The following is a 20,743-nucleotide window of genomic DNA, read 5'->3' as shown; positions in this document are numbered from 1 at the left end:
GCTTTCGAGGCTCAGCCTTTACGTCCCGGCGAGACCGATCCCTGCTAGACCTTTACCTGGTGGAGGAACGCCGTAGTCGTTTTGGTTCCATTGATCCGTTCGAAAATTTGTGTCGCAAATATAGCGAGGTGGGCAATCACCACGCTTCAAAGTGATCAGGCAACGCCAATTAAATTTCTGTAAACAAATATTAATTATAAAATAATTGAAAATAAACAAACTTTGGTAAGTAAGGTAAATTGGAAGACTTTTTTATCCTTAACAACCTTCTATAGCCAGCAATACGGCCAGGCCGTTCCTTATGTATAAAAAAAAAATCCTTCTATAGCCGCACTCATCAAAACACCTTCTGTTTGCAATTAATATAAAACAAAAAAAAAGTTTGAGTAAAACTAAGAACCATTTTAATACAGAAAAGGGACAAGATCAAATGAAAAAACTAAGAAAAGGTGCATCCATATCATTGATCGTCTGTAAACTTCAATAAATGCCCAAATTTAAACTGATATTATTCTAAAATACTTTTTATACTGTTTTCTTTTATGTTTTTGCAGTTTAAATTTAGCTTGAAATGAACAAAAATTAACAAATATGAGGCCATTCAACTTAGGAATAGCATTCACGACGTAATACAGGCAAAGCTAGCAATTTTTAAACAGAATTATTCAAACCGTTTTGATGGAAACTCCTATTCTAGCGAGGATAAAATTTAATTAAAAATAAATTTAAACCATTTGTTCGAATAAATGTGTTTTCAGGTATTCAGACACTGATTAAGACAAGAAACTGCCTCAACAAAATAATAATAACAATTCGTAAACGGTAAAAATTTAGTTTCTACTGATTTTGGAGGGATTCGGTGTTAAAATGGCGAAAAATGAGGAAAATGGACCACAGCAAATGGTTAGCCTGGGAAAAATCATGAATTCAAACAAAATCTGTTTTTTTTTCACTTAAATATTTTTAAGTTTTATTTCTTGGTAAATATGTTTAAAAACTTATTTTCTTAGTATCATTTATATTTTATTCATCATGGACGGCCGTATTGATTTTTTTAGCTTACAAGTTACACCAAAAACTAAGATGCGGCTATGAAAAGTGGTCTTCAACAGTCTTCAGTGACGGTTGGAGCCAGTGGTAGTTTCACCGAATTCTATCACGCCTGGATCTCAGTCTCATATTAATGTCCAAGAATTCTCACAGTTTCAAATTAAGCCTGAAAATCCTGTACTGTGTTGTCCAGGAATTAATGAGTTCCCTTTTAAATATTTGAAATGTATGCTTTAAAACTATGTATTAATAGTCTGTGGTGCTCAAACGTAGGTAATAATATAAGTTATTAAACGTTGTAAGAGGATAATTATGGCATGATAATAGAGGATATGACTTGGTTAGTTTTTTTATGGCTGGACCTTTGGTTAAGTTAAGGTTTAGAACTAGCGCTAGTTTTATTTGTTGTGAGTATATGCAGTCAATTATGCAAATTGAGAGGACCTGCAGGACGAACAAAAATGTTACAAATTTAATAAAAAATCATTATTAAAAATTGTAAGTATTTAATATTGATGTAAATCATACCACAGCTGTCATAGTTTCAAAGCAATTGGTCACAGTGTGCAAACCACACTACACAGTGCTAGAGAACTGTCAATGCCAAATGTGACATTTATCTAATTAACACCTTCCAACACTGTGTCATAGATTTCTCGGGAGTGCCTTCAATGCATCGGCAGCAGAAAAGTTTGTGTTTACCACCTAGTGTAAACGTACTGCGCCACATTCCAATGACGAAAGGATAAGCTGTGAAGTAAAACCAACAGCAACAAAGAGTTGACACAAAATTCTACAATAAAGGAGTGTTGGTACGGAAGCATTCGCTTGTAGCAGCTGCTCGTCACAAAAACAAGGCGTGACATCAGCCAGCACTGTTTGAAAAACCTAGAAAGAGTGGCACCTGGTGCGACCGTGCAACGCTGGATGGATGTTAAAATATGGACTATCTCTATGTTCACCTACACATAACTCACCTCCACCTCTCTATATCACTCTCTCTTTCTGCTCCATTTTCCCGCTGCCCTTGGCCAATAAGTAACAAATGTTAGCGGGGACTCCCCCATTATTGTAGTCGTCGCTCGCAGCAGTTCCGTAGAAACCTAGTTGCCCATCCAACTGGTTGGCTCATCAATTAACGACAGCTTCGTATCGGGGTGCCTTCGCCTAACTTATCATGACCACTGCTGGAACCGAACTATCGGGCACAGGCAGTTTCCCGGGAAAGAGGGAAAAATTAGCTCAAGCCTAGGCGTTCCAGCGACCGTGTGCCTAGGAGGCGTCCGAATCGATTAGCGATATTTCGTGTGTCACAGTCACTTCATCGCATCGCTTCAGCAGTCTCGATGCCCTCGCTCAGTTCGGAGTTTGTTTGTGCGTGTGTTTTGGCAATGCGTTACCCACTCGAGGTGGACATCATCTAATTGAGACTCATTGAAAGAAATTGAGCGTGATAATTAGGCGACGCAACCTGCCTGTTCGAATTACGAAAATGTTTATAGGGTAGAAATGAATCATGATGAATTTGTAATGAACTCTAATTAATGCATAAGAATAAAGGACAATTGAATTCACACTCGCAAAGAAACCAGACGTGTTACATCTATCGCAAGACAATCACGATATCACATCCAGTAAATTCTCTACATTTTGGTCCTTCGAGCCGGATCGTGTGTCGTGACTTGTATCCTTGTACAATAGTGAATTAGGGCACTACGTGTTACCAATTCTCATCCAGTTTTGTGCAAGCCAGTTCCGGTTGTACTAGGCTTACGGTGTAGTACAATCATCGCCCCGCTATCAAGGGCACGAACATTGAGTATCCTACTCTACTGTGAAATTCACGATACCCATCCATCGTGAATTCCTTTCGAATCATCGCGTCTGTTCGTTTCAACATCCGTGTGTGGTCACTCTGCATCAAGAGATCGAAACATTCCCACGGAGTGTGCATGTATGTATATGCGTGTGAGTGTAACTTTCGTACATCGTTAGTGCTGTGCTCAGTGATAGAACAATATTGTGAACAATCATTATCACGGACCTTCCTGCCAGCCGATTACTAGTGTGTTTTTGTGTCATCCGTGCTCGCGTGTGAAAGTGAACCGCGTTCCGTCAACGCAGACTTCCGTGAACAATCGTCCTTCTCATCCGCTTTATATTTCGATAATTGTGTTAGTGGAAGCGTCGCTTCATCCAAGCTTCGGTCGACAACCTCATCACCATCGCGCGCCAATTTCATAGCGTCATCTCACCACCATCTTGTAAAGTAAAGGTGTTGTTACTACTGCAACCGTGCTAAGTGAATCGCGTACTTGGACTTGCGTACAATTTTGCATACAACAAAGCTTTCAGTGCGTATCGAGTGCGAAATATTTCATATTTCACTATGGATAAAAAAATTAAAAATGTTCTGTTGAAGAAAAGGCAATCCGAAGCATATATTGCGCGATTAGAGGATTTTATGTTGAGGTACGATGAAAATCAAGTCGATGAGTTGTCCACATGCCTAGAACAGTTGAACTCACATCATAATAGTTTCATAAACGCGATCGGGAAACTAGAGGAACTAGATGACAAAGAAGATACTATTGAAGCGTGCATCAACGATAGGTGTGATATGGACGAACGTTATAGAAAGTTGCGTGGTTTCTTCCTCAAACATAAACCAATGGAGAACCATACAGTGAACAATTCATTGCTGCTTTCGAGCACCGCAGCTCTAAACAGCTCAAGCACAGTGAACATTCGTCTTCCCAAAGTCGAGCTACCGACTTTCGACGGTGATGATACAAAGTGGTTGACTTTCAGAGATCGATTTGTTGCTATGATCGATTCTTCGCCCGAAATCCCACCGATCATGAAGCTGCAGTACTTGCTCGGTACCTTGAAAGGTGATGCTGCTCGGCCGTTCGAGCACACATCGTTGACGGCTGACAACTATGCCGTAACGTGGAAGATGCTACTGAAACGATACGACAACAAACGCATGTTGTGTCGCGAGTACTACCGGAGACTACATTTCCTTCCATCGGTGGACGGAACCAACGTGGATGACCTAGCCTCACTCGTGGACGAATTCACGAGAAACGTGAATGGACTTCGGAAACTGGATCAACCCGTGGATTCTTGGGACGTGCCGCTGATAAACATCCTGTTCTTAAAACTGGACTCCGAATCACTATTGGCTTGGGAACGACACTCGTCAACGTCGCCTCAAGATAAGTATTCGGAACTAATCAGTTTTTTACAGGACAGAGTTCGCATTCTACGATCAACACTCAACCTGGAAAGGAGCAAGGAGCTGGTTGCGATCACGGTGGCCGGGGTGAAACACAAGTCGAGTGCCGTGGTCAAAGGAACTACATCATCCCCATCACATCGTCGTTCGCAATCCTATGCTGTGACCACAGGGCGTGAGAAGACAGTCACAGTGAAACCAACATCGTGTTCATTGGGTTGCTCGGACCGACACCCACTGCGCACGTGCCCAGCATTCGATAGAAAGTCGGTGAAGGATCGTCGGGACATCGTGGCAAAGCTGCGGTTGTGTTTCAACTGCCTGTCAATGGATCATCAGGTTCCTGAGTGCAATTCAAAATATTCGTGTCGGTTTTGCAACGCGCGTCACCATACACTGCTGCATATTACATCACCAGCACCAACAACCACACCTTTCGGTCAACCGAATTTTCCGGCAAAAATCAGCATGTCAGCACAATCAGATGAGGTCCAGGAAGGCGACATGGTATTACTAGAAACCGCCATAATCACCATTGTAGACGACCATGGCCAGCAAATCAAAGCACGAGCGCTGCTAGACTCCGGATCTACTTCAAACTTCATCACGGAGTCATTGGCTAAACGTCTGCAAACGCCGCAGAAAAGGGTCAACATCGTCATCACTGGCATTGGGCAAGCAGTACAGCAAGTTAAAAACTCTATCGTGGCTACTATTGAATCTCAAAATCAAGAATTCAGCACTAAAATGGAATTCTTTATTTTAAGGGCACCCACATCAGACATTCCTTCGGCTCCAATTGATGTTTCTTCATGGCAGGTTCCTGACGTTACACTGGCTGATCCAAATTACCACACTCCAAGCCAGATCGATGTGGTAATTGGTGGGGAGGCCTTCTGGGAACTGCATACAGGCCGCAAACGAGCACTTGGTCCAGGCAAACCATGGCTTATGGAAACACCGTTTGGATGGGTGGTTGCCGGAAATGCAACGCACAAGAAAACACCATCCAATAAGACTGCGTTATTGAGTGCCGCCATCGTATCAGAACCACTCGAAGCCATGATACAACGTTTTTGGGAGCTAGAAACTGTTGATGACGGACCAGCATTCTCAGTACAGGAAAATTACTGTGAGGAATACTACACATCAACAGTAAATCGAGAACCTTCGGGCAGGTACGTGGTCAGACTCCCCCGAAATTTTACTAACGGTGCAACCCTGGGTGCTTCACGAGAAATTGCGGATCGGCGCTTGCTGAGCGTAGAACGTCGATTGAGATCCAATCCTGAAATGGCGAAAGCTTACAGTGCATTCATGGAAGCATACGAAAACCTCGGTCACATGAAGAAGCTTGCCGAGCCTGTAGATGATACAATCGAACATTGTTACATACCGCACCACGCGGTCGTCAAAGATTCCAGTACCACTACCAAGGTTAGGGTAGTGTTTGATGCATCATGCAAGACCTCGTCCGGCTACTCCCTCAATGACACATTACTAGTAGGCCCGATTGTCCAAGAAGATCTGTTTTCCATCATCCTGAGATTCCGTACACATGCCATAGCTATAGCCGCTGATATCGAAAAAATGTATCGCCAAATAATACATCACCCCGAAGATCGAAGTTTGCTACGCATACGATACAGAAAATCCACCACAGACCCAATCTCTACTTATGAACTGGCTACAGTAACGTATGGTACAGCATCAGCACCCTTTTTAGCCACCAGAACACTTCAACAAATTGCACGTGATCATCAGCAGAGCTTTCCTGATGCGGTCGATCCTGTTCTGCACGATTTCTATGTCGATGATCTTCTATCTGGAGCAAGCAATATCGCAGATGTGGTAAAAAAAGTAACTCAAATAACTGCAATGCTGAATTCAGCAGGAATGGTGCTTAGAAAATGGGTATCAAACTGTCCAGAGGCATTAGAAGACATTCCTGCAGAAAATGTAGCAATACAATCCGTTCACGAGCTAGAAGATCACTCCGTCTCAACATTAGGCTTGGTTTGGGAGCCAAGAAACGACGCATTTCGGTTTCAAGTAGATTTACCACCTCCACCAATGTCGTTAACCAAGCGCCAAGCATTATCATTCATCGCGAAGATCTTCGATCCACTCGGGCTACTGGGGCCCACCATAATCATTTCAAAAATGTTTATGCAACGTCTAAGGACTCTGAAGAGGAACGGAACGGCGTTAGATTGGGATAGCACGCTGCCACCACAGCTTCAGGAGGAGTGGAATCAATACCATCAAGGAATATTCCGATTGCGAGAGGTCCGAGTACCTCGATTCGTCTCACTGGTGCAAGCACGTAGCGTTCAACTACACATGTTTGCAGACGCATCACAGTCAGCTTATGGAACGTGCGGGTACATTCGTGCAGAAACGAAGGAGTATGTTTCAGTACAACTAATAACGGCAAAATCTAAAGTCGTATCGTTGACAAATACGCATTCAATAGCAAGATTGGAACTTTGTGCCGCAAGGTTAGCCACACAACTCTACAAGAAGATCATCAACGCAACGAGATTCAACATCAAGGTGTATTTCTGGACTGATTCCACCACGGTACTATACTGGTTGCAATCACTGCCGAGTCGCTGGAAACCGTTTGTGGCTAATCGTGTGGCACAGATTCAACGGGACACCGACGGTATGAGCTGGAAGCACGTCCCTGGAAGGGACAATCCTGCAGACGATATATCACGTGGTATAAAAGCTGAGGATCTGATCAATCGACACCGGTGGTGGAACGGGCCACATTGGTTGGCACAAAATGAAAGCAATTGGCCAACGTTTATTCCGTCTAACGATGAAGGTGAATTGGCAGATGAAGAGCGGAAGGCTGCTCAACCCATCACTTGCACCACTATCGCACGAGCCTTCTCCAACACACTCTTCGCTAGGTATTCAAGTTACCACAAACTTCGCCGTGTGGTAGCATACATATTCAAATACGTGCGGTGCCTGAGAACCAAGGCATATTCTTCACAACATCCAAAGGGGTGTCGTGCCGAAAACAAACGAGATGTAGCTGATACAGATATCGTCCAAGCAACCATCACAACTGAAGATCTTCATCAAGCCGAAATCGCCCTATGTAAACTCGCCCAACAAGATACGTTCGACGACGAAATCCACGCCTTAACAACAGGAAGACAAGTATCCCGAGCATCAAGACTGAAGTGGCTGAGACCATATTTGGACGAAACAGGAGTGCTTCGGGTTGGTGGCCGGCTGGGCAACATGACAGCATCGCATTCGGTTAAACATCCCATCGTGTTAACTGCCACCCATCCTATGGCAGTTCTCTTAGCAACAGCATATCACCTCCGGTTATTACATGCCGGACCGCAACTTTTGCTAGCAACGCTCCGACAACGATTTTGGGTGATAGGAGGAAGAAGTCTAGTGAAATCAATCTACCATCGCTGTCTTCAATGCTTCAAGGCCAAACCAACATTAGTCCAACAAAGCGTTGCAGATCTACCGGAGTCAAGAGTGACCCCAACCAGAGCATTCTCCATTTGCGGCGTTGACTACTGTGGGCCATTATTAATCAAATCAAATGTTCGGAATCGCGGTCCAAGCAAGGCGTATATTGCAATTTTCGTCTGTTTCTCAACCAGAGCTGTACATATTGAATTGGTGAGCGATTTGACAACAACCGCATTTCTATCAGCACTTCGTCGCTTCGTAGCACGCAGAGGAATGGTGAAGGAGCTGCACTCAGATAACGCTACAACGTTTAAAGGAGCAGCAAATGAACTACATCGTATCTACAAAATGCTGAAGCAGAATGAGGAAGATCGTAAATCCATCTTCAATTGGTGTGCGGAGAACGGCATGATATGGCGTTTCATACCACCGCGAGCTCCCCACTTCGGCGGGCTCTGGGAAGCAGCGGTCAAGTCAGCAAAACATCATTTACTGCGAACCATAGGGACAACAAGTATAACCTACGAAAATATGCTTACATTGTTAACACAGATCGAATCCTGTTTAAACTCGCGACCCTTAGTTCCAATGTCAGAAGATCCGTGTGATCTTGAAGTGCTCACACCAGGCCATTTCCTCATCGGAGGTAACATGCAATCTGTTCCCGATATTGATTACACTAACATTGCGTCTAATCGTTTAAACGAGTATCAGTTAGTGCAACGCTATGTACGATCTATTTGGCAACGATGGCAAAGGGAATATACACAACAATTACAAGCACGATCGTCGTTCGGTAGCAGGTCAGTAGTTGAGCTTAAAGAAAATCAGTTAGTCCTTATACGAGAAGATAATGCTCATCCCACCGAGTGGCCAAAGGGGCGCATTGTTAAACTCCATCCCGGCAAGGACGACGTCATCCGTGTCGTCACTTTACGAACGGCACCTGACAAGTACATCGTGCGACCGACAGCACGACTAGCATTGTTACCTACTACCTCACCTGAATAATAATTCGAACACGTTTGTTTATTAATTACTCTAAAGAATTTCATTCTTGGTGGCCGGAATGTTCGAATTACGAAAATGTTTATAGGGTAGAAATGAATCATGATGAATTTGTAATGAACTCTAATTAATGCATAAGAATAAAGGACAATTGAATTCACACTCGCAAAGAAACCAGACGTGTTACATCTATCGCAAGACAATCACGATATCACATCCAGTAAATTCTCTACACTGCCTGTTGGAAACAGTTAAACTCAATGTGACTATAAATCTCCCAATTAAAAGGCAGATTGATTTTTACATCCATTAAATGGGTTTCTATCCTGCTTAACAAACTGGACATCCAGTGAACAAACACACACACACGTACACAAAAGAAAGATTACACTCACTACATTCATCAATCAACGGGCAAGACAGCGTCCCACCAGTTGTGCTGGCAATGGCACCAAAGTTCGTGAAAATTTCCCCAGACGTTAACGCCGCCTCCGCTTCGGTATCGTTTTGACACCTTGCCGTCCTTGGAAAATCAGGCTAATGATCTTATCATCTGAAATAAAATCAGGATAATTAATTTCGTCCTTCCGTGAAAAGATGTTTTATGGCCGTGTCGTGGAAGCCACGGAGTTTGCTTATCGGGTTCCTGTTCCTTTTTTTTCTTACCGTCCATTTTCGTCTGATTTGATGTTGACTGATGAAGCGAACAGCGAACCAAGAAAGACGTATTCAACAAAGATAAAGTGAAGAGTGTGTGTATGTGTGTGTCCCTTCCTACGTTCAAGACAGTTGACAACTAATCGAATCAAAACCGAGGACAAAAAATCACTTAACCCATTATGGGTTTGTCCCCTTATGGACGACTTCTGCATTGTTAGTGAAAGGACAAAACCAATCCTCCTGCGTCCTGTGGTGGCACTGCTGATCAACGGGTCGCTTTTCTCTGACATCCTTCGGGCAACCTTTTCTTCTGAAAATAATTCCGAAACGGTTTTATGCTTCTAGTGTCCCTGTACCCACACGTAAGGCATGGAGTCCTGTTAAGGTTTTATCGAAACTTGCACTGGCCGTAGAAGAATGTGATAATATATTGGAAGCTCAAGTCCCTTTTGCTATCCTAATGTTCATCTTCCTTTTTCTTTTCTCTTGCATTTCCAATCCCTTCAGGATCGATCCCGTACCGTGAACCCCTTTTTCTTGCCAATAACTCATGCCTGATTGATTTTGCAGAAAAAAGGAACACCACTTAACCAGCGCATACTCACTCGACCGGAGCGCAGAAATAATTTGGTTTGCTGTTGATTTTTTTTTCGGGAGTTTAAATACATTAGTTGACTAGTCTTTTGTCAATTGGCTACAGATGATCGTGCAAAACTAAGAAGCAGCCCCTCGAGCACTGCAAGATGCGTGCAGTAAAAATATAATTACAGTTTTATTTCGTCGCTCTTTGGCGACGAAACTTTGCGTTCGCACTTCAAAGACATTGATGGAGACGCCTGGTCCGTTGTAAGACTCTCAGATTAAAATGCTAATTACGGTGATGGTACATAATTTCACATTCATCACACGTTAACGAAAGCGCGTCGGACGATCGGACACAATATCTTGGGTATGAGCTGGCTTTAATTAAAACTAGACCTTGAACGAACAGCGTCACCCTAACGCCAACATCATCGCACCGCCCTGCCGGTGCTTTCCCAATTCCCCCCATCGAGCGCTTCGGTAATCCGTATTTTCCGTGCCATACGGTGGTCGGCGGCGGCAGTGTATCCACTGCCAGTCGCCCGCGTGCGACTTAATTTCCTGTCAAAAGTCAGTAAAATAATTAACAACAAGCAAGATACACCGGGAAGACCACCGTTCGATGGTTGTTCTCAACCCCCCCCCCCCCCCCCCTCCTCTCCCTGCCATCCTAACAGACCAAAGGTTTTACGTAGCAAAACAGCGCTAGGCATGTGCTGATACTTGAGCAAAAACAACTTTATCTTATCGACCGTCCCGACGAACAAACTTTGTACAACGGGAAGTGTGCTTGGTACTCTAGCAGCTTTCTACTTAAAAAGTTTTTCTAGAAAGCGATCGTTCACGTGTAGCCGGCAAGGACCGTGACATTCTCCCCGCCCCGATGCTGATGCTTTCTGCGTCCTTGACCATTGTCATTTGGAATGGTACTTTATTTGCATTTCTATTTCTACTTGTGAAGTGGGAAACAATCGTTATACGCCAATAGCGACCCAATCGTTTGCCATAAGGGACATAAGGGGCCGATAGCAGCGTTCCGTTTTCCGCTGATTTCAAATTCAATCGAGAACGGGGATCACTTTGAAACGATGGTAACCGAAGTTTTACTATCTTTCTGTGCAGTGTAGTGAGTGGGAAAATATTGGACAAACCGATGGGGAAGCTAGAGGGAAAAAAGGGGGCCGGTTCGCTTCCACGTGGCCGGGCCGCTCAGTAATGTTACCCACGTAATGAGGGAAACCGGATGGCCCTCGATAGCCATTTTCAATTCAATAGATGGCAATCAAATGTGAGTACGAACGATGCTGCTGGAAAGACCCCGATGAAGAGAAACATGAGAACCCTCGTAGATAGTTCTGGACAGCGAGTGTGCCAAAACGTAAACGTGGACCAAGCGGAAGCCAATGTACTTGAAAACTGGAGGCACTGTAATGGAAATTGCCCAAGCCAAAACCAACTCAAACCTTTAGAAAGCTGAGCGAAAAAATGTACAAATCCTTACAAAATCAGCTTAATGGTCGAGGTCCAGGAATAATAGGACTTTAAAGGGATTCGGCCCTTTAGCAGCTGCGAACGTTAGGGGCAAAGATACTTTTCGTTCTACTATTTTCTTTGAAACCTTTTTTAAGCTAATGGAAAATCCCATTCGATTGGTTTTAGAGCTCTCGAACACCCAAAGGTAATGCGATGAATTGCTCTCGTACGTAATGACAGGGTACTATTTCCAGGCGGCCAACTTATAAACAAAAGCAATAGTTTTACTCCTCTAATAAAAGCTACAAACTATAATCAAATCACCTCAATAGAGAAGGGATTAATGGAAACAAATGCCCACTATAAACGATACTCAGCGTTACCATTCATCAAACCACCTTCACCAACAGCGCCGCAGACCAGCAGGGATATTTTCGGCCAGGTCGTATATGCAACGACTGTTTTTCCTACCGGGAGAAGGTCAATTACCGGGGAATGGGGCGAGTTGCAGAACGTTTTAGTTTGGTTTAGTTTTGGGGTACGACCTGGTCGGATGATCCAGGTGAAGGTCGATTTATTGAATCTAAGGTCACGTAAGATGGCCTAGCAGTGTATACAGCAGCTCTTAAATCACGTCCCACTTCCGGCAGGTCATTTTTATGTTGGTCCAATGACGTAAATTCTTTCTTAAAGCTGTCTTAGACCTTTTTCTACCTGGCCGTGACATTTGCCTGTGAGCGTATGGAAGGTATTATAATAAGAAGTACAGCAAGGAATAGTAAGAATAGTTTCGCATAGGAGAAATAAACAATTTTGATAAATGTTAGCACAGTTTGCTCACGGTTTGTTTGAGCAAACCCTTCCAAGAAGATCCCAACACTAACCAGTTGCCGAGAATTGTGTCTGAATGTAATCACTTCGTTTGAAGAATTAGGGTCAGACGTCTCTCTCTCTCTCTCTCTCTCTCTCTCTGTGTCTCTCTTTCTCGGTAAGAGTGATAGTTCGTGATAAGTTCATTTATCTCGCACCACAAGAATCTGATTCAATAAACCAATGCATCCATTGATCGTCAATCGAGGAACTAATAGAAACTTTTTGTGGTGTATGTTTTTCCCAAAAACTACGGCAATAAATGCCTACAAATTTAATCATCCCTTAAGGAGTCTTTCTTTTCTAGGAAATTGGAGCTGATACTCGGATGGTTGATTTCGGATCCCATTGCGGGTAGTAGTTCCAATGTGAATTTGGAGGTTATTCGAGCAAATATTTTCATCATTGTCTTTCACTTCTCGAAGTTTCATTTTACTCGGTTGGCTGTGCATTGGGTATGAATAGTGATCCTAACCTATCGTGAGCCAGCTATTAATACTCTCGCATCAATCATAAGGAAACACGAAAGGAACGTTCGATCAGCACCATAAGCCTTATTCTTGCTTGCTAATTTGCTCTGCGCATACAAATTTGAGTCTGTTCGGTAAAATGTCTCTTGATATTTTTAATAATATTTAATGATAAATAATTTTTCGCAGAACCTTTATATGAGGAAATTAAAGTTAATGAAGCTTCATCAATGTCAAGCAGTCCAAAAATACAAGCTTCATAGTTCGTAGAATAAAATCGAGCGAGAGAGAGAGAGTTCATCTAACAAACATAGAACGACAATTCCTTCCGCGAAAATGATCATTTGTAAATTAAATACCGCGAACATTAAGTAGCATCGTTCACTTCATTTGTTCTTAGACTTTCTGGCAAAATTCGTCTTCGTTTGGAATTGATCTTCCCTACTCAACGGTTATTAGCCAATGCTTTAGAATTCCGAATAATTCTCCTCAACCTGACCAAGTAAAAGGAAGCAGCAAATTAAAATTTCGCAGCTGTTTCCGAAACAGAATAAATATTTGAAAAACATCTAATTTTGCCATGGTGCATCTATTTATAACCGGTAAAACTTTGTTATAAAGTTGAGCCAACATCTCTTCCGCCGGAGTTTTTTTTCTCTTTTTTGTTGTGCCGCATATAGATGCAAAACAGTAATTTAATAATCTTCAATTTTCTGACATTTTCGCCGGTATCAAACGTAACGCAATTTGTTGAAAAATTTACCATCCGTGTCGCGCGCATTCGTGTTAGTTTCGATGCAATTTTTTTTGTTCCTATACATTTGATTTAATTTTTCCTTTCGTTTGCTGGATGTTCACGGCAATGGAATCAAAATAGAAATTTTACTCAACGCTTTTGACGCAAGTTGACAAAATTGCTTCTCCAGTTTGCTCTACAGTTATTACAAAACAAGCGCACACCGGGACAGTGCTGGTAAGGGAGGTGAGCGTGTAAACAATCATAAACTTTCTTCAACAGACGCTAAACGCTGCGAACGGGATGGGAAACGGAGTTTAAAGTACCTTTGGTCATAGAAGCCGTACAAATGAAGTTAAACAATGTTTTAAACACATTAAACTATTTTTTACTCTCTCTTTCTCATTCTTTATTAACTAAAATGAGCAGCAAATGAGGCTTATTAAACTTTTAACAAGGAGCTTTTGGGAAAGTTTTTAACTATCCAGCCATGCCTTATGCAGCTTGTTGTGGTGAAGGCTTTTAGAGTCCATGTTCGAAACAAACAAAAAACCGAGGCGCATACCTGTGTTTCCAGCAGCACCGCAATAAATCTGCTGATTCTGGTATTATTTCATACGCATTGTACGGCACATAAAGCTGCTTAATGATGCACTTTCAGGTTAAGGCACGATTCGTTTTAATTGCATGGATTCTGCGAAACAGGCATATTAATTGATTAGGCATTTCCTGGGTTTTCCGGATGAATGAACAATGGGGGAAGCAGGTTTTGATGCTATCCAATAGGAAGTTGACCACGTTCAAAATGAACCAGGGTCGTTTCATCATTTAGTATTCGAAGATATTTGTTGAGGCATTGCCGAAGCCTTGAATTCTTTGAGGTTTCAAAGCTTACGTCCAGAAAATGAACGTAATCGCGATCGATCAACAGAATCCAGTTCTATTTAAAAATATTCTACTTGATCCTCATAAGAATTCAAAAATAACTTGAACGTCAATTTCATCTCAGAAAATCCCTGCATATTCGTCTTATTCAAATTCAGTTAGAGTTAAATACATTCAATGACGGAAATGAAGCTTAAGTTTAGGATCTGAATTGAAATTAATAAAAATATATTATTTAAACATCAAACTGCATCGAATGGCCAACAAACAATTATAAGCCGACAAATAATCAATTTCCATTACTTCACTTACCTTGCCAGTGCTGCATTAAGCCTGCTGCAAGCCGCGGTGCCGGTACAGCTACCTGCCATTCGTTCTGCTTAACCTTTACCCACCGTTCCGTTGAAAGTAATTAGTTTATGAAGCATTTGGTTTTCCAGTACGTCCCCATAACCGTATCGCACATAATCCTCGCCAGGGGTTTTCGGTCCGTTATCGTTTCCAGCTTCATCAAAACCGCTCGCTCGCTTTATAGCAGATAATCGAGTGTTTTTATATGCCTTTTTTTCTTGCTTTATTATATCGCTGAAACACTAACAGAACGGTCGCGAAAATGATGTCACGAATTGTTTGGCTGATCTGGTGGGTTGAAGGAGGTTTCAGCCACAAACCCGTGTGCGGTCACATTAACCTGGATAACAATGTCGTTCATTGCAGTATGTACACAACACCCTTCACAGTTTGCTGATGCTACACCAGCTTGTTGCATGCACACCCATTCCACTAGGACACCGACGGTTGGTCATTAAAACTCACGACCATCCCCATTTAAGCTGGATGGTAAGAGCTTCTTCATACGCGAGAAAAGCATGAGACACGATCATTGCGCTAGTTTCATCGAACATTTCCTCGAACAACACTACACTGTAAACTGATCACATAGTCTTCTTTTAGTAACACTTTAACCAACCAGTGCTAGTTGATCGCGAATATCCAGACCGGCACTCGGATGCCAATGAGTGTGCCATCAGCTGGACGACAACGAACCAAGTGTAACGTCGGGCAGCACGCACACAGTTCGACTGCGAACGACCGTTGATGGTTGGTCCGCGCGCCAAACAAAACGCATTCGAGCAGCTTGCGTATTCGTGCTCGAATCGCATCGGTTTCGGACCAAAGCGCGACACAGTCAAAGCTTGCGCAGTTGTGACAACCCTTACAAACATCCGCCGACGTCGACGACGGAGCCTGACAGTCGTCCGGAATGGTAGTATCCTGCAAGCGTCCGCTATCGACTTGACTGTAGGAAAATCATAACAACCGGGAGGGGTTCATTCATTATCACACGCCGCTTGAATGGTTGAACGGCGCGGTATCGTCGTCGCTAAGCTTTGGAAGTGCTCGTTGGTCGTAGGTATTCGGCAATTCCTATTTTCATTGCCCACCCACTTACGGAAACGCAGCGGCAAACCGGATGACTTATGGAGACGTTTTACCTGCCTGTTTTTTTGTTTGTGACTACCTTGCTAGTCACTTCACATCCCTTAGCCCAAGCCCCAAAGTGTGATCCTCCCCCGTGGGAGATCGTTGATTGACGAAATATTGAGCTGTGGGGCGATAAATAGTCATTAATTAAATTTCAATCAGCTTTCATACCCACCCGAGCGTGACGGGCGAACGGCCAGCACCATTTTACTTTGGCCGGGGTTGCGAAAGTAGGCGCAAAAAGGTTGGTAAATGTTTAAAAAGTTGCTAAAGATTTTCGAATATTCGTTGCCACGCTGCTTTGGGGAGTGAGAGACGAACCGGGGGTTGAGAATTGTTTTCTCCGTCCGCCCTGATTTTTGCTTGTCGAATGGAAGGAAATGCTAAACAGCCGGTAGCTTATTAATAATTGATCTTCAAAAATTGATGCAACATCGGCCCAGTTCGGAAAGAGTTACGGCCAGATACCTGTTCCGTTTTTTCGCCCATGGGGTAGCACTGGCAAAGCGGGTGAGAAGGAATCGACGTGCGTTGAAGCTTAGTGTCCTGAAGAAGGAGGACAGTTTATTTTTAGACGGCATGAATACACCAGCGAATTTGGCTGGCAGCACTTTACAAATTGTTCCCTCACTGGTGTTGAGTTTTTTTGTTGTTTTGATGTTCGTTTGCTCGTTGTTGGTTTGTGGATTGGTGGCTGACTTTCCCCCGCTTGGTATGTGTTCGTTCACCCCATTTAACCAACTCTCACCCCACGTTCAGTATGCAAAACAACATTCAAAGTGCCTGTCGAACGGTTTATTTGTGTGTTAGGAAAGGAAGTCACAGCTTTCTGTGTAGGATATCTTTAATATTTAAAAGAATTCAACCATCCAGCAAACGAGAAATCAATGATACGACTGTCACACTTTTCAGCACAACCTGTTTGCTTTTTTCCCTACCGGCAAATAGAAGAACTACTCCCCAGTCCGATGCCCTGCTTCCAGACAAACTTTCCGTGTCGCTATTGGTGAAGCTGTGGTACAGTGGGAATGCATTGAACACACAAGCGGACATTAGATATTTTTGTTAAGATATTGTTAAGATTAGATTGTTGTTGTTGTCTCTGAACTTTTTAAAAATACGAAATTTTGTTTTCGTTCTTGCTGATGTTTTGAATTCCAGGATACAAGGTATTTTGAGTTCCTAGATATGATTGACAAGTCAATCTAGGATATTTATTCAGTCGTTTATTAACCTTCTATAATTGTTAAGCTGTGCGGAAGTTCTCATTGTCGTGCGACAAGGGACCAAATTATTCAAACAAATATTTTTTTGAAGCTTGACGTGCTGAATTATATCCTAGAAAATCTGATATGGTTGAGATTCGTCTGGCAATCAAAACAAAATGCTAAGGTAAATTATCGCTTTTTCTGATTGCTGTTATGAACTGGAGATTTAAGTTTATTCCCGCTTGAATTCGCCAACAAACTCTAAAGATTTTTAAGATTTAGATAAGTTCTTGAAATAATCTATCTGATAGAGATGCAATGAATGTCGTATACGAGACTTACGATTATCTGATTCTCTTCCAAAATTGAAGCCTTCAAAACCAGCCGATCACTGGCAAAGACGTGTTTGAGGGCAAGACAGCATCATTATCCAAGATCTCGAAAGGGCGCCATCTATCAAGAAAATAACGTAGTTAAAGTTTGCTCATCTACAAGTGTCTTTCTCGCTAAAGCAGCAATAATGTGGGATGAGACGTTTTGTTTAAGGTTAATACTACCTCTTATGTCTTCATGTGTCCATTCAGTCTATTCTATACAGATCGTCATCGATCAGTTCCAATCTTGTCCTTCGTTATAACTATCATTCCAACTTATTTCCAGTTCATTTCAATTCACCCAATCGAATTTCATCCATATGTGACAAATTTCTGATCAAGAATAAAGCTCAGGGTTAGTAACTTTTAAGGACCTTCTTTAACCTATTGCTTGAAAAGCACACAGGATTATGGAAATGATTCGTGGGCTAAAGCAAAACTAAAGTGATCAGCTTTGTCTCAAAGCTTCGTACTGCAGCCTTTTTTGTTACTTATTTACGCTTCTATTATATGGTGTCTTACTAGTAGGAGGGCCAAAGGTAAAATTAAACAAATGTATAATAACTTTACTAGAATGGCTTTCAAGTGGTTTAAATTTCACTAAAATCTACATCGGATGTTGTGTATATGTATTATCACTAGAATAAAAAAGGCGGTGTTTGTTCAAACTTGTGCAGCTAGATAACTTCTGCGGGTAATGAACAATTTCTTCTATTTCGCATACTCAAGTAAAGTTTTTCCCAGAATTCTTCTCATCTCGATTTATTTATTATTTAAAATGTTTCAGTGTATATATATATTGACCATCTTCTCCTACAACTTATTTAACATAACTAGCACTTTTATTTTATATTCTCTCTCCAAAATGTCCACCGTTTATCCGAACATGCGATGGTGAAGTTGAAGCTTTAACACGCTTTTTTACGGGTTACACAAAATGTCGCGGTCCACGTCACGGGGACCGCACCATCAAACGGACAGCTCACGGCGCGCCCGACAAGGTGAGATTAAATTTCAAACACAGCCCTCCGTTTATAATTACGCGCAAATTGAAACTCCGTCTGTGTGTTTGATGAACAAAGCTTAAAATTCTTTCACAGAAACTTCCGCGTCTACTACTTCCCAGGCGCGTGCCGTCATCTTGCTTCCTTGGAGGGATTTGTATCCGCTCGCCTATCTCCCTGTGCCCACCGCACCGTGCAGGACGTTCTTAATCAAAACCGCGTACCGATACCTTTTGTACTGACGACCGCATTCAATTATGGACAAAGTTTTCCCATTGCCTCTGTCATCGCACCTCCCCCCCCCCCCCTCCCCCCACGATTTGCTCCCAGCCCAGCCCATTTTCATCACCCAGCGCTCCCATCGGCGACCAAGGTTTTGCGTCATTTCTACCAGTATCACGCGCCCCGGTAGGCACGTTCCGTCGTGGAGGTTGAATTTTTGCTTACAAAAACAAAAGTAAAAGCATACGGAGAAAATCATTTCCACCGCGGCGCTGATGTGGCAAGATATGCTGCCGCATCCACAGTCAATCATCGTCCAACCACGTAATGGACGGGGTGGGCAAAAAAGTTAGCCCCATTAAACGGTCGGGCGAAAATCTTGCTACCGGCTTCGGACGGCTATCGGAAGATGATTTCCCGTTCTCGATACCCGAAAAAAACCCTCTCCCCGATAAATCGAGCTGGATCATCGTCCATTTTGCATGCAATCGATCGAGGGTGCGTGCGTGTATTTTGTAAGAGGCGTGATACGTTATATCACCTGAAGATGGAACTGAAACGTTACGTTATTACGTATGATGATTAAGTAGAAAGAGAGATTTTTGTTGTTGTTGTTGTATGCCAAACCTTTCGAGAGCTTTTCCATCTTACTCATTTTTTCCAAGTTCTGCTATTAATTTGCTTGTGTTTGTTATGCTTTGATGTTGCGCATTTTAAAATCAGTTCATTGCTGCGGTGGTAACTGGTTCCTAATCTACCCTCAGTTCGGAATTTATGGAAAGATTTTGCTCTACTCTCAATTCATAATTTCCACGAAACACCGCAATTCTCCATCCTACAGTAGAAAGGTGGATAAGGTAATTTCTTACAAACACACAAAAACTCGTACCTCCCAAAAATACGTACACCCAGATGTGCTGTGTTTGATGTGCCGGTCGCCGTACGCCGTATAAAGCCGTAAAGCATAAAGAAACTTCGCACACAATTCGCCACTGCGTTCGTCAAACGTACGCTCGCCGATCTTAAGCGTCGCACCTCTCCCCAGCCATCCGCGTCTAGCTGGTTTTGATAGAGAATATGCTATTCAAGAATGTTTCGACACGTGCAAAACCCCAAACCGTGTAAGGCGAACCAGCCATCGAACCAGCCCATGATAAATGTGCAACCACAACCGGCAACCGGCAGCGTGTCGGGCTACCAGTGGCAGGCGATTACTTTTCATGCGTTATTCGAAGCACAAATCGAACCAAATAAAATAAAATCTAGGGCTAAGCGATACACGGGAGCATCAGTTCGATGAACGTGCGAATGCTCGTGTTTCCGAGTTGCCGGTGCCCGGTTAACTGCTTTCCAGGGAAACGTTAAATAAACGTAAGCGCAAACGCCCAGGTTTTACTTTGAAATTTGGGGCCGGGAGGGGGGGCTGGCAAAACGTGATGATTTTTTCCCCTTTTCTTTCTTGCTTACATGTGGCTTTTTAGTAACAGTTGGCTAGCGGTTACGTTTACGAGAATTGGTTTTCGATTACTTGATTCGCTGGAAGCTTTTTTGAGTCATGTGATGAAAACGGTCTCATCGTTGTGCTTACTTTTTTCGAGCCTCGTAATGGATTCAGTAAAAGGAAGCGCACTTAGTAAATGTGCCAACTTTAAAGCTTTAAATTTAAATGAGAGAACGAATACGCACAGCCTTAATGCTGGTGCTTCCTTTCGTAAAAGCAAAACCGAGCGGAAGAACCTACGTTCTACGAGTCCGTCAAATAAAACCCAACAATACCCACGAGGGCTGTCAAAAACGCACACGCCCCAGAAACGGCGCGTTTGTTTCATCTCGCTAAAAGAAAAGGTTGTTCTGAGAGACCAAACCACCCTCGGATCTTTTCAACTGCCCGTTTCATCAGCTCTTCCCTTGAAACAGGACGTCGGGGGTTCGAAATTATCGAGAGAATTGCTTTATGACGTAAAACACGGTTCCGGTGGCTTGCAGGCGTGCAACAGCTTATCCTTCTTTTTCTTCTTGGTC

The 20,743-nt window shown here is 42.9% G+C and overlaps 1 protein-coding gene across 1 annotated transcript in view; it reads right to left on the bottom strand.

The window, feature by feature from the left end:
• The window catches only part of LOC118508389 (probable G-protein coupled receptor No18), a 30,326-nt gene extending 14,823 nt beyond the window's left edge, over positions 1–15,503 (bottom strand). Inside the window, exon 1 of the mRNA XM_036048132.1 lies at positions 14,741–15,503. The gene's annotated coding sequence lies outside the window, so the exon portion shown is untranslated. The remainder of the gene's footprint in view (positions 1–14,740) is intronic.
• Between the last annotated feature and the right edge of the window lie 5,240 nt (positions 15,504–20,743).

Source organism: Anopheles stephensi, chromosome 2 (assembly GCF_013141755.1).
Source record: "Anopheles stephensi strain Indian chromosome 2, UCI_ANSTEP_V1.0, whole genome shotgun sequence".
Taxonomy (NCBI): domain Eukaryota; kingdom Metazoa; phylum Arthropoda; class Insecta; order Diptera; family Culicidae; genus Anopheles; species Anopheles stephensi.
This window is presented reverse-complemented; position numbering and strand designations above follow the sequence as displayed.